The sequence below is a fragment of the Camelina sativa genome, chromosome 13 (assembly GCF_030686135.1).
Source record: "Camelina sativa cultivar CO46 ecotype springtype chromosome 13, ASM3068613v1".
Lineage (NCBI taxonomy): Eukaryota > Viridiplantae > Streptophyta > Magnoliopsida > Brassicales > Brassicaceae > Camelina > Camelina sativa.
In genome coordinates, this window is record NC_141892.1 from 24,736,602 (window position 1) to 24,748,924 (window position 12,323).

A 12,323-nucleotide genomic window follows, 5' to 3' on the forward strand; every position below is an offset into this window, starting at 1 on the left:
ATACAAAACTACACCGGCTGGCCTAACGTCCTGCACTCCCTCCTAAGGCTTTTCCCACTAAGGTTACCTGCAAAACAAATTATGGAGTCTTGAGTGCTAATAACTCAGTGAGTTCAGGAACTTAGCAAGAAACCAAACCCAACCCCAACCCCAGCAAGCAACACACAATATGCAAGCTAAAAAACTACACTACATGCAACACTAAAATGCAACATGTAAGCTACATAAACTACATCGAGAGCGTACCGCAGATCAGTCAACGATACGGCAGTACGGGTCAACGGTACAGTCTCAGACAGTTTTGCGGTACCCTCTCAGACGGATCTGCGGTACGCTCTCGGATGGTACATGATACTCGGTTTGGTACAATCGTCGATTTCACGGCCTTTCTTCTTCTGCTTCGACTGTCTTTCCTTATTCGGCCTCCTTTGTCTTCCCAACTCCCTTTTTCCGTGGAATTTTGACTTTGGATTTTTACTCGTAGCACGGGTCACTACACCAACCTTTACACCAATGGCTCATGGCTAGCATCACCAATGAAGAGCCTTGGGTGCAACCAGCTTTCGGAAGCTTGATACGCGTGTCTTCACCAACACGCTAGTGTGGAGACACCCCTAAGTCATTAGAAGGAGCTATACTCTTTTTCCTACTTCGGGTTTGTCCCAATGGGTTTACCAAAGGGGTTTTAATGAGGCAGCAAGCTCTAGTGCATCTTCACTTTGTCCCACTTGGCTCATGGCTTGGAAACATTTATTAACTTTTTAGGAGCCAAGGAAGTGAAGGCCTAAACCATCATTGTAAAAGGTTAAACTTGAATATAGAATTAATTTCCCAAAGAGTGAATCTTTGTTTCTTGTTTCAACCCTCTCCTTAGCCCAAGTCCGGGACTTGGCTCTTAAGAAACCCTAGGAGATTCACGAACCGGGTTCGTAATCCCATAGTCTGACCGTATCACGAGCCAAGCCTTCTCTCGTGTGTCATAGCAACAATCCACCGGTCTGTCCGCTACGTCCGTTTGTCCGTCGGTACGCAGCGTCCCATCAGTCCATTTCCTTGAGAACCGATAGGGTCGAGTTTCTTACCGAGACGTTCTCCCATCCGTTCATCCTTCCCGAAGATTACCGAGTCGATTTATTCATCGCCTAATCTCATCCCGCTTCCATCCTCCCATCCGTTGATATCTTCTGGAGATCGCCGAGTTTAGTTTCTTATCGGTCGATCTCCTACATCCCATCAAATCTTGAAGAGAGCCGACAAGTTCGAAGGTCGTACGTCGTTCCGCAACCAGAGATCAGCGTCCGACCATTCGCAATGACCGTTCGATCGTCCGCAGCGACTATCCATACGCAGCGTCCGTCTATCCGTCTGTACATCCTCGTAAACGACCGCGACCTGGGGTCACATCACTAATCGTTTGTACTTCCTTTAGTTGCTTGACATCGAATTTGAACTAGACTAAGTTCATTCGAATTGTGTTTCATATATCTCTAAATGCAACCTCCTTGAAACAAAAACCTAAAACCATCAATAATAATGATAAATAATAAAAACATACCTAAATAAAAGAATGGTGATGGTTGGTGTAATGACCCTCACCACAGGATAAAATTTAAAATAAAAACTCCTGACCAAAGGACCTGGAAAGGACATGAAAAGAAGGCAAGGAAGGAAGGTAGAAAAAAAATTGCTGAAGAAGTGTCCGAGAAATTCTGGACGGACCGAGAGATGGCCGATGGTACCATGTACCACGTACCATGTACCATGTACCGTACCACATACCATGTACCATGTACCGTACCACGTACCATGGACGTACCACATACCGAAGGACCAAGACGTACCGCAGAGTCGTTCGGGACTTGCCGCATATCTGCAGACCGTGCCGTGACAAGGAACGTCGACTGCACCGCGACATTGCGACACGACCAGACAAGATTCCTTATTGTGACCAATAGGAATTCATACAAAAAGTGAAGAAACATAATCATTATGTTTTCACAAAATTGACCAATGGGATTGCATGCAAAAAAATCATTTCATGGTTGAAACAAAAGTGAGACAACATCATTGTCCACCTTTGGAACTCACCAATAGTCTCTCATGCAAATAAAGGAGGAGGAAGCATCATCATTTCCTCACCTAAGGAAGGCCCAATGATGATTCATGCAACAAAAGATTTGGGAGACAAGAATATTCCATGGAAGATCATAGCTTGCTCACCAAGTTTACGAAAAGAAGTGGAGGAGAAGCTAGGCACTTGCTCGCCATGCATTGGTCGGTAAAGCCGCCCAAACTCACACCATTCCACTATAAATAGAGAGCCTTAGGAGTCATTTTTGTCCATCCCACCCTTAGAGAAAAAGAGAGAAAGTTAGAGAGTTAGAGAGAGAATTGAGAGTTAGAAGGTTAGAAAGAGAGTTCTTCCTTAAAAGCTTTTCTCTTCCGCGAGTTGTTAGTCACGTCCGCCTAGGTCGTTAGCCGTGTGCCGCCGTAAGAGTTGTTCGAGTCTAGGTCTCGCCAGTTAGGACTAGAAACCTGTTAGAGTCGATTCTTTCAGCCAAGTCCAGCTGAGTTTCGATGCATGTGATATGGCACATGATAGATGGGGTTTTTGTTAGTTTTTGCTTAGGATTTATGGTTTAAATCTATGCATTATTGTTGGGTGTTGGGGTAGATTCGTTTCTTTTCTTCTATATTAATTTCTAGGAAGTTAAGCCTCGTTTCTTTGCTTCCTTGCATGTTGGTATGAGGTTGTGTGTAGCTCTTAGTCTCTAGAATTTTCATTCTAGTTTCTTTGTTTCTTGTTTGTTTCTGCATGTTGCTTGTTTGCATTGCATGTAGCATAGTTGCATTTTACTTGAATTTCTTGCTTGAATTTCTCGTTTAATCGCGCTTGCTAAGAGGTTAGTCTCGGACTAGATCGTGCGCGAGGTGAAATGCCCGTTCACAGGTTCTAGTGCCGGAGAGCTTGGGATTTGGTAAGGATACTTGTAAGTTTATGAGCTTAAAAACCATAAAACTCAAGGTATCATTTGTTATACGTCTTAATGCGTTTTTAGTCGGCGAGAAATTTTGGCTTGCGTAGTAAGACTTGGTATGGCTGTCCTCATGATCCGTGCCACATACAGCCGTGTGCATGTAACCCATGTCATGAGTTGTAGGGTTGGTCACGAAGATCTCGGAGCATATGGGGCTCGCTACCCTGGCTGATGCTGTCTACACGAAGGTGTAGCTTGAGTGATGTTCCGGTTGCGTGCCTTTGTGGCTGCAGCGCGGGTGTTCACAAGGGTATTGAGGAGAGGAAGCATACCGGGCCCATAACTAAAACTTGTTTAAGAATTTAATTTAATTTAATTTCTTTTATTCAAGTTCATTGTAGTTGTTGTTATTGCTTGCTTGTTTAATTGGTTTATTGCTTTTATAACTTGCTTGCTTGATTGTTTGTTTGATTACTTGCTAGATTAGTTTGCTTAGCTCACTATCTTCTGCATTGCTTTCTCTGATTGTTGCTTGCATGTTGATAGCTTAGTCTTCCATGTTGATAGCTTAGTCTTGCATGTTGATAGCTTAGTCTTGCATGTTTGTTTAGCTTAGGCTTTCTTGTTTGTTTGCTTGCTTGCTAGGGTTAGGGTTGGGTTTTGGTTCTTGTTAGGTTCCCGAACTCACTGAGTGATTAGCACTCAAGACTCCATAATTTGTTTTGCAGGTAACCTTAGTGGGAAAAGCCTTAGGGGGAGCTCAGGACATTAGGCCAGCCGGTGTAGAGTTGCATTGCCTTTGCAAAATGTTTTCTTTGTAAAATTTAAATCATTGTATTTTGGCATTAGGCCTGGCGCCATTTTTGCATTAATGTTTTCTGAACTTATTTTATGAAGTAAATAAAGTATGAAAGTTATTTTCATTAAAGTTGTGTGGTTCTAGCCTTGTCCGGGCCAACACAACGCACCAGGCCGCGAGGGTTGCAAAGCCTAAGTAGTCTCGGTTGCGGGTGGAATTGTGCTAAGGAGGACCGGTCGGGAAGTCTGCAGCTTCCGTCCCTCGATTGGACAACCTCGATGCAGTTCCCATAGTGGCGTTCCGCGACTGTCCGTTGGCCTGTCCGGTCATAGGACGGTTCGGGGGCGTTACATTTGGTGGTAGGATGGTGGTGTTTCAGAGTTGTCTCGCGGTACATAGATAAATGGTCGTAGACAATAGCAGCTGGTACAGTGGGGCGTGGTACGCGGTTCATATGACGTGGTACGCGGTAAATAGGACACGGTACGTGGTATGTAGGACATGGTACACGGTACATGGTACATGGTACATAGTACGTGGTACATGGTACTTGGGACGTGGTATGCGAGACATGGCATTGGCTACGGTTGGTATGGCTGGTGGGGACTCTTAGCATCGATCACATGAGGGTTGTGATTGATCCGTCACCTTCGGCGTACGTCGGTCACATTGAACATGGCCGGTCAGTAGGTGGTACTTGCCACGAGTCATAGTGTGTATTGCCAATCCATGGTCCTTCTTCTTCCTTTTTTTTTTTTTTGCTTTTCTATTTGCTATTTTTTTGTGTTTTTTTTATAAAAACCTGAAACTAAAATGCAAAACTATTAAAAGCAAAAGAAAATAAATCCTAAAAATAAAAACTTACTAGACATGGGTTGCCTCCCAAGAAGCACGTTTGTTTTGAAAGTAAAAGTTGTTTTGAAGGTTTGAAGCTTTCAATTTCTCATTTCTGCTTTTCTTACATGAGTGGGTTTACAATCTTATTTATACTCAAAACCATAAACCCTAAATGTCTTCTAGAATAGTCTAGAGTGTTCTGTCAGGTGTCACGATCTTCTTGACCAGGACGGATCAAGGGTGGCAAAACGGTTTGACAGCTTGATTGTCTCGTACGGCCTCCGACTGGTTCTTTGCCTCGTCGGTTGTCTTCTTGTGAGAGAGCCGTTGAAGAAGATGCTTGAATCTTATTGGGTTTGTTGGACTGACCGTTTGTCTTGCTGGGCTTCGCTAACTTGGTTTGGCCCATTGCCTCTTTCTCCAGAGTGACGCCGTTTTGAGCAGGAACCAAAAACTCTGGTTTTGCTGTTGTTATGTTATCATCCCCCCTCAAGCTTTGTGTAGGCGGTACGCCAATGCCAAGTTTGAGTCTCAATCGAGCAAAGGCATTGTGAGGTAGTGACTTTGTGAAAATGTCTGCTTTCTGCATATGACCAGGTGTATGTTTCACTATTAGTATCTTCAACGCCACACGTTCACGAACATAGTGATGATCAACGTTGAAATGCTTTGTCTGTGAGTGAAAAGCCGGATTAGCTGTAAGATAGACTGTTGAGAGGTTATCACAGTATAACTCTAGGGTTGTGTGCAGAGGGACATTGAGGTCTCGTACAACGGAGCTCATCCACTTTATTTATGAGGCCGTTTTAGACATGCTCCTATACTCTGCTTCAGTGGAGCTTTTTGATACAGTTGGCTGTTTCTTCGACGACAAGGAGATAACGTTTGGACCCATGAACGTATAGTAACCACCAACAGACCTTCTTGTGGTTTTACAATTGGCATAATCATTGTCGCTGTAAGCTGTGAGCATTGTCATCGGCATAATTTCTATCGCTATAGGCACTGAAGGTTGATTCACCGTTTCTTGTATAAGTTATCCCCACTGTGATGGTTCCTTTGATATATCGCAGAATGCGCTTCAGCAAATGAAAGTCTGACATTGTAGGTTTGTGCATCTTCTAACACATAGTTAACTGCAAATTGGATGTCTGGCCGTGTTAGCGCTAGGTATTGAAGCTTACCAGCTAAGCTGCGGAAGTAAGTTGGCTCCGAAAATTCTTTTTGTTGATCTGGTACTTTATCAAGTTCCAAGGGAAAAGGTGTTGGCATTGGAGCGCAATGCTCCATTTCAGCTGCAAGTAGAAGGTCCTCTGCATATTTTTGCTGAGACATAAACATACCATCAGGGAAGTATTGGAGCTGAATGCCGAGAAAGTAGTGTGCTCTACCCAAATCCTTCATTCGAAACTGTTTACTAAGTTCTTCAAGAAGATGAGTAAGAGTTTGAGAGTTGCTACCAGTGATTATCATGTCGTCAACGTACAACAGCAGGAAGATCATGTCATTGTTAAGTGAGTAAACAAAGAGAGATGGATCCCATAAACTGCAGGTAAAGCCAAATTCCAAGAGAAATGTGCTAAACTTGTCATACCACGCCCTAGGAGATTGTTTTAGGCCATATAAGGACTTGTGAAGAAGGCACACATGATTAGGCTTATCTTTATCAACAAATCCTGCTGGCTGCTTCATATAGACTGTTTCATCAAGGTTTCCATGAAGAAATGCATTTTTAACATCCATTTGCTTCAATTCCCAGTTGTTACCGACTGCAACATGAAAGACCATTCTCACTGTAGGAGTTCTAACCACATGACTATAGGTGATACGACCTGGCAAACCTTACCGAACACGGACATGGACGTGGACACGGACACACACTTGGATCAACATACGACCGGCCATAGAACCAGCTCAGGACACGGAACAAAGGACGCAGTTACGGTACCAGGCATTGTCCCCGAGCCACTACAAGAAGCAAGAGTGCAAGTCTGAACCTCCGGACTAAGTGCAACTTATTAACCGAATGGTTCCTCCAAGTTCACGGCCCAAGCGACCAAGACCCACGACCGGAAGACCCGTCCTACTTGTCCGAAGTTGTCCAAACAATCTTTACCATTACCCAAGGGTGAAGACAATAAGACGTTCTGAGGCGTAGTACTCTTTTTCCTTACTCGGGTTTGTCCCAATGGGCTTATCGAGAAGGTTTTAATGAGGCTATGAGCTCTAACGCATTGCCCGTCCAAGTGACGTGGCAATCTTATCCTTTCTCTTCTTCCTTTCTTTTAAATTATTTCGGACCTTCGGATTTAATCCTTCTTTGTCTTTTCTACTTTAACTTTCTGGCCATGTGTAAGGCTTGGCACTTGGCCACATTTCCTTAGGGTTAAGTATTCCCTTGTGTAGACTCGCCTATTTAAAGGCCTGAATCCTCTTTGTAAAAGGGTAGCCTACGTAGAAAATTAAAGTTGTTTCCTCTCTATTCGTCCCAATCTTGAAACGAAAACCCATGAACGATTTGAACCGGGTTCAAACTGTTTGAGCTAGCCGTATCGCGAGTCCTGTCCATAGCTCTTGTGTCGCTACATCATTCCACCTTCCATCCCTTGAGAGCTATACGGGTCGAGCCAACCAAAGGTTCTCCGGATCGAGTTACTCATCGGATAACCTTCTCCGTTCCACCAAGCCTTGTTAGAGACCGATAGCAACCGTCCGTACACCGTCTGAGACCAAACCAGTTTCTGTTCGTGCACGTCTGTACCTGGGATCGCATCATTTGGGTATCAGAGCTAAAAGTTCCACACAAGGTGTGCACGAGTCAACCGTTTGATACACGTTACGGAAGAACACAACCGTGAAAATCATCTGCCGCGCCCGTACGATAACCACAGACCGTACGAAACCTTTCCGGCGACCGGCCTCTTTTGGTACTATTTCTCCGGTCACTCCAACCGGCAACCACCGTACGTACCATCGGTCGCCACCATCCGTACAATGGACGAACAACTGGCACCCAACGGACCTTTACCATCACTTGAGATCGGTAACGTTCTGACTGATCTTAGAGCTCCCGTACGTCCTGTCCGCAATCGATATTGAACCGTGGACATGACATGGGGGACACAACCGAGGAAGAACACGAGTATCCGAAACCAAGGGAAGGCATGAACTGACAGCAAGACCGACAATCCAGGCCAGACCACAATCACTTCAAACCGATACACAAGCTCACGGTCCTGACTGTAATAACCCGTATCACAGAAAACATACCGGACACGAGAAACGTGTACGAAAGACGTGGAGATATCTCGGAAAGACAAAGAAAAGAAAATCTCCAAGAATGACCCAAGTAACTTGTGCATAAAGTTACTAAGTCGCGGAACGGTCCAAGGCCAAAGAATGGACGTGAACCATTGGGACATCCGGTTCATTAGACGACGGATGATCAATGATGATGGGGAAAGGACCAAAGGAAGGGAAACCAAAGTAATGACCGTGGCAAAATGGCGAGAAACACGTAAATCAGACCATGGGAACAAAATTTCCATGTACCGGTCAATTGGCCAATGTACCGTAGGACCGAGAATGGGACGGTCATGGTACGTGACAAGTACGTGCGAGACGTACAAGTCGAATGGAGGAAAGTAAACGGACCTGAACAAGGACACTATACGTGAGGTAAACGTGGGTCAGAAACGGAACAAGGTACCACGTACTACGGACAAGTGCGAGATGTACTTGGGATGCAAGAGAGACGCGAGAAGGATTAGGAAGTGGAAGAGTCTATGCATGGGAGTGAGACGTCACGTGTTGCCAGATTAAGCCTCCTTTGCCAGCGAGTGAGATGCACGCGCGAGTAGGGGAGAGTACATGCAAAAAATGTGACACTTGTCACTCGATTTTTGCCACTTGCCAAGCCAAAGAAGTCGAGTGTGGGCATATTAATAGACCCCTTGTGATGTGAGCGCCGGACGGCTTGCGGTACGGACGGGATGTCGGTTCCTCGAAACGGTTGGTGTATCAGAATCTTTCCTCGGACCAGACGATTGGGAACGAAAGGGTAGATGAAACGAACGATGGAAACGAGATTTGGGGGCAAAAGAACGAGTGGAATGCGTACTCGGTCGAACAGCTGCTTGATAGCGGTTGGTCGGTCGTACGAACGCGGTAGCGGATGGACGGTACGGTCGGAAATGGACGGCGGCTAGCAAACCGAGTAAGAAACTCAACCTCGGTTCACTAGGGAAGATGGTCGAAGCGGAGCACGACGAATGGTCGGGACCGAACGCCGTACGGTAGAGATGGACGGAAGGGTGGATCGATGCGACGACACACGAGAGATGGCTCGTCTCGTTATACGGTCGGACTAGGAGATTACGAACCCGGTTCGTGAATCTCTTAGGGTTTCTCAAGAGCCTTCTCGGCTAAGGAGAGATGAGACAAGAAACAAAGATTCTCTCTTTGGAAATTAATTCAATCTTCAAGTATCGAAACCTAAGCTAGCGGTGTTGGACGCTTAAATAGTGTAAGGTTTTAGAGGGAGCTAGGGACACGTGGACTCGCTTTCCGCACACGTTGCCCTAGACGTGTCTCCACAGACAGAGAACACGTCACACTATTCCAACGTTCACAAGGGAAGGATCTAGAAAGGTTCAAAACGCAAAGCTTAAAGAAAAGTACAAAATAGGCCACATCCTTAGGTTGGACGCGGGAACCACGTCATTGGCTTCAAAACGCGGCGTTGTGCGTCAGAACTTGTTGCCTCTTTAAAACCCCTTCGGTAAACTCATTGGGACAAAACTGAAGTAGGAAAAAGAGTACAAGTCATGATTCTAATGTCTTTGGCACCCTCATCCTTGGATAAAGGACGAAGGCCGCACGGACGATCTCGCCGATGGTTGCCTTGGCTGAATCGATCTCTTGGTCTTCTTGGATGAACGCTTGGACGCAGTGGTTGATCTTAGGTCTTGGAGTTCCTGGATGAGCTCTTGGTCCGAGTTGTTGCACCGGGAATGATCCTAGGAACGTCGGCTCCAAGTTGTTCCGCGGATGATACGAGTGTCCGAGAGGTGTCTGGGTCCGACTCGATGTGTCTCGGTCATGCGTCTGGGTCTGGCTCGATGCGTCTCGGTCGTGCTCACATCACCTTGGCTCTTCATTTTCGACCAAACCTCTCTCAAACAACAAAATTTTGCCAAATTTTCTCTCAACTCTTTTGGAGAAGAAATCTATTAACTTCGAGTTAAGAGGAGGTAGAAGAGGAGATCTCGTCAGTGGGAGAAGCCAAAGATTAATGGGAAGTGCTGTCAGATCGGCGTGGTGTGGTGAAGCTCAGGTCAGCCAAAGGTCTTCAAAGCTAAGGTGAGTTGGGGATCTTGCTTATGGGAGGTGCATTAGCTCTCTAGCTCTTGCATCAACCCTTGTGTGTTGCATTTGATCCTTGTTGCATGTAGATCTAGAGGATTGCATGTAGTCAAGAGGGATTCAAGGGGGGTTTTAAGCATTCTTGGGGGAGAATGGCTTCTTCTTAGACTAGATGCAAGTGTGAAATGCCTTGCATGCTAGATCTAAAGGTTTTAAAACCATTTGGTGGGTAAAAGTTATTTTAAAAATCTCATGCTAGGGTGAAATGCCTTGCATGATTGATTTTGGGGGTTTTTAGAATTTTCTAAGGGTTAGGAAATATTTTAAAAATCACTTGCAAGTATGAAATGCCTTGCATGTTGATTTTGGAATTTTTCTCGGTCATGGGGATCGATGGAAAAATTAGTAAGAATTTTTCTTACTTAATTTTGGGTTGTGGGAAGTCATGCATGTTAAGATTTTTTTTCTTAAACAAATTTTTTCTTTGCATGATTAATGGGGAAGGTTAAACCCCTAGACTTGATGGGAGATCAGTCTAGGTGAGGGGTTAATTTTGGTGAGTCCATAAGAGAATTTTCGGGATGGAAAATTTGGGGTAAAGATGCATGCAAAAGAAAAGTTTAACCTCTAAGTTGGGGTGAGTGGTTGTTGGTGAGGCCATGCAAGAATCACCGGGAAGGAAAGAGCCGCATGTGTACCCAAAAACAAAGAAATATAACCTCATGGTGTTGATGGAAGATCAGACCACTGGAGTGTTATTATCTTAAGTCATGCGAGAATCTCCAGGACGGAAAGAGTTGCATGCATGTAAGAAATTTGGGGTAAATATGCATGCAAAACTTTATAAAAAGTAAAATTTAACTTGAGGTTAAAACTTTGGGGATGGGAGCATATAGGATGCATGCATGATTAGAATTTTCTTAAGTTGCATGATTGTTTTCTTGCTGCTTAAGCTTTGTGTGTGGTGATTGATTGTTTCTTGCATGTGACGCTTGCATATTTGCTTGTGGTACGATGGTACTTAATTCTTGGAGTCTTAAGTCCTAGAGTTATGTGTTTTCATAGCTAGCTCACGAGTTAAACGTCTCGGTTCTTAGCTAGAGGTCGATCTCTGTTCCCAACATGTGTTGTGAATGTCCGGTTAGCTAATCCAGAGGGATCTCATGGAATGACGATGTGGCATTGTGTGCCCGGTTATTTACTTTGGGGTAACAACATGGAGGATTTGGGTGTGTCCGGTTGGTTGCCTGTGTGGTATCAACACGGAAAAGAGTTGGGATGGAACAAATGATTGATGGGCCCTAGGTTTGGTGGTGGTTCCCTAGGTTGATTGTTATATCCATGGGTGAGGTCTGAAGTGTCAGTCACGGCATGCATGCCTGACTGTGTGAAGACTAGGGTGGTCAAGTTATCTTGGTGCACTGCTAGCATTTTCCACCTTGGCAGTGATTGCGGGTGACGTGGCATGGAGGCCAAGTTAGAGTCAAGGTCTAGAAGAGTTGTGTCTTGTTTATTCCTTGCTTGATTGTGTGTGTTTGTTGTTTGCCTGCTTTTTTACGCTTCCGTATTGCGTGCTTTGATTGTGGGTTGTTGGGGTAGTTTGATGGGTTGTGATAGCATGTTAGAGGGTTGCCCAACTCACTGAGTAATCGTAGATTACCCACCCTTCTCCACAATTGTTTTTCTTGTAGGGAACTAAGTGGGTAGACTTGAGACATAGGACCATATAGGATATTTTCGTGCGGTGTTGCAAAATCTGTGATTTCTTTGCCCAATTGTCTTCGCATTCGATTTGGATCCAAATGTTTTTATTTCGTATTTTGTTGAATTCTAAACATTATATAATCTAATAAATCGAATTATTTTCGTATATATATTCGGACAAGTGGAGCTGGTACGGTCTAGTCCGGGCCAGCACAACACCGCGTACATACCGAGGGTTGAAAAGCCTAAGGGATGTACGTAACGGGTAGACAGCTGCCAGTAGACTGGCTGGGGAACCTAATTCGTTTGTGGTACCTCCAGGCCGATCCGCGGTTAGTCTGGCCATGTTGACGGTTCGGGGGCGTTACACCGACCTTTGCCGAAAAGGTAGATCCAGAGGCCTTTCTCGATTGGGAGGGCCGTATGGACCATGTCTTTACATGTTACCACTAGCCGGACCAGAGGTAAGTCACTTATGCCACGGCCCAACTTACGGACCACGCCCTTACCTGGTGGGAACGAGACGTGGCTGATCGAAGGAGGAATCATGAACGTCCCATACCAACTTGGGAGAACATGAAAGCAATCATAAGACGACGTTACGTACCTCCACACTACAGCCAATAACTTCAACGTTGTTT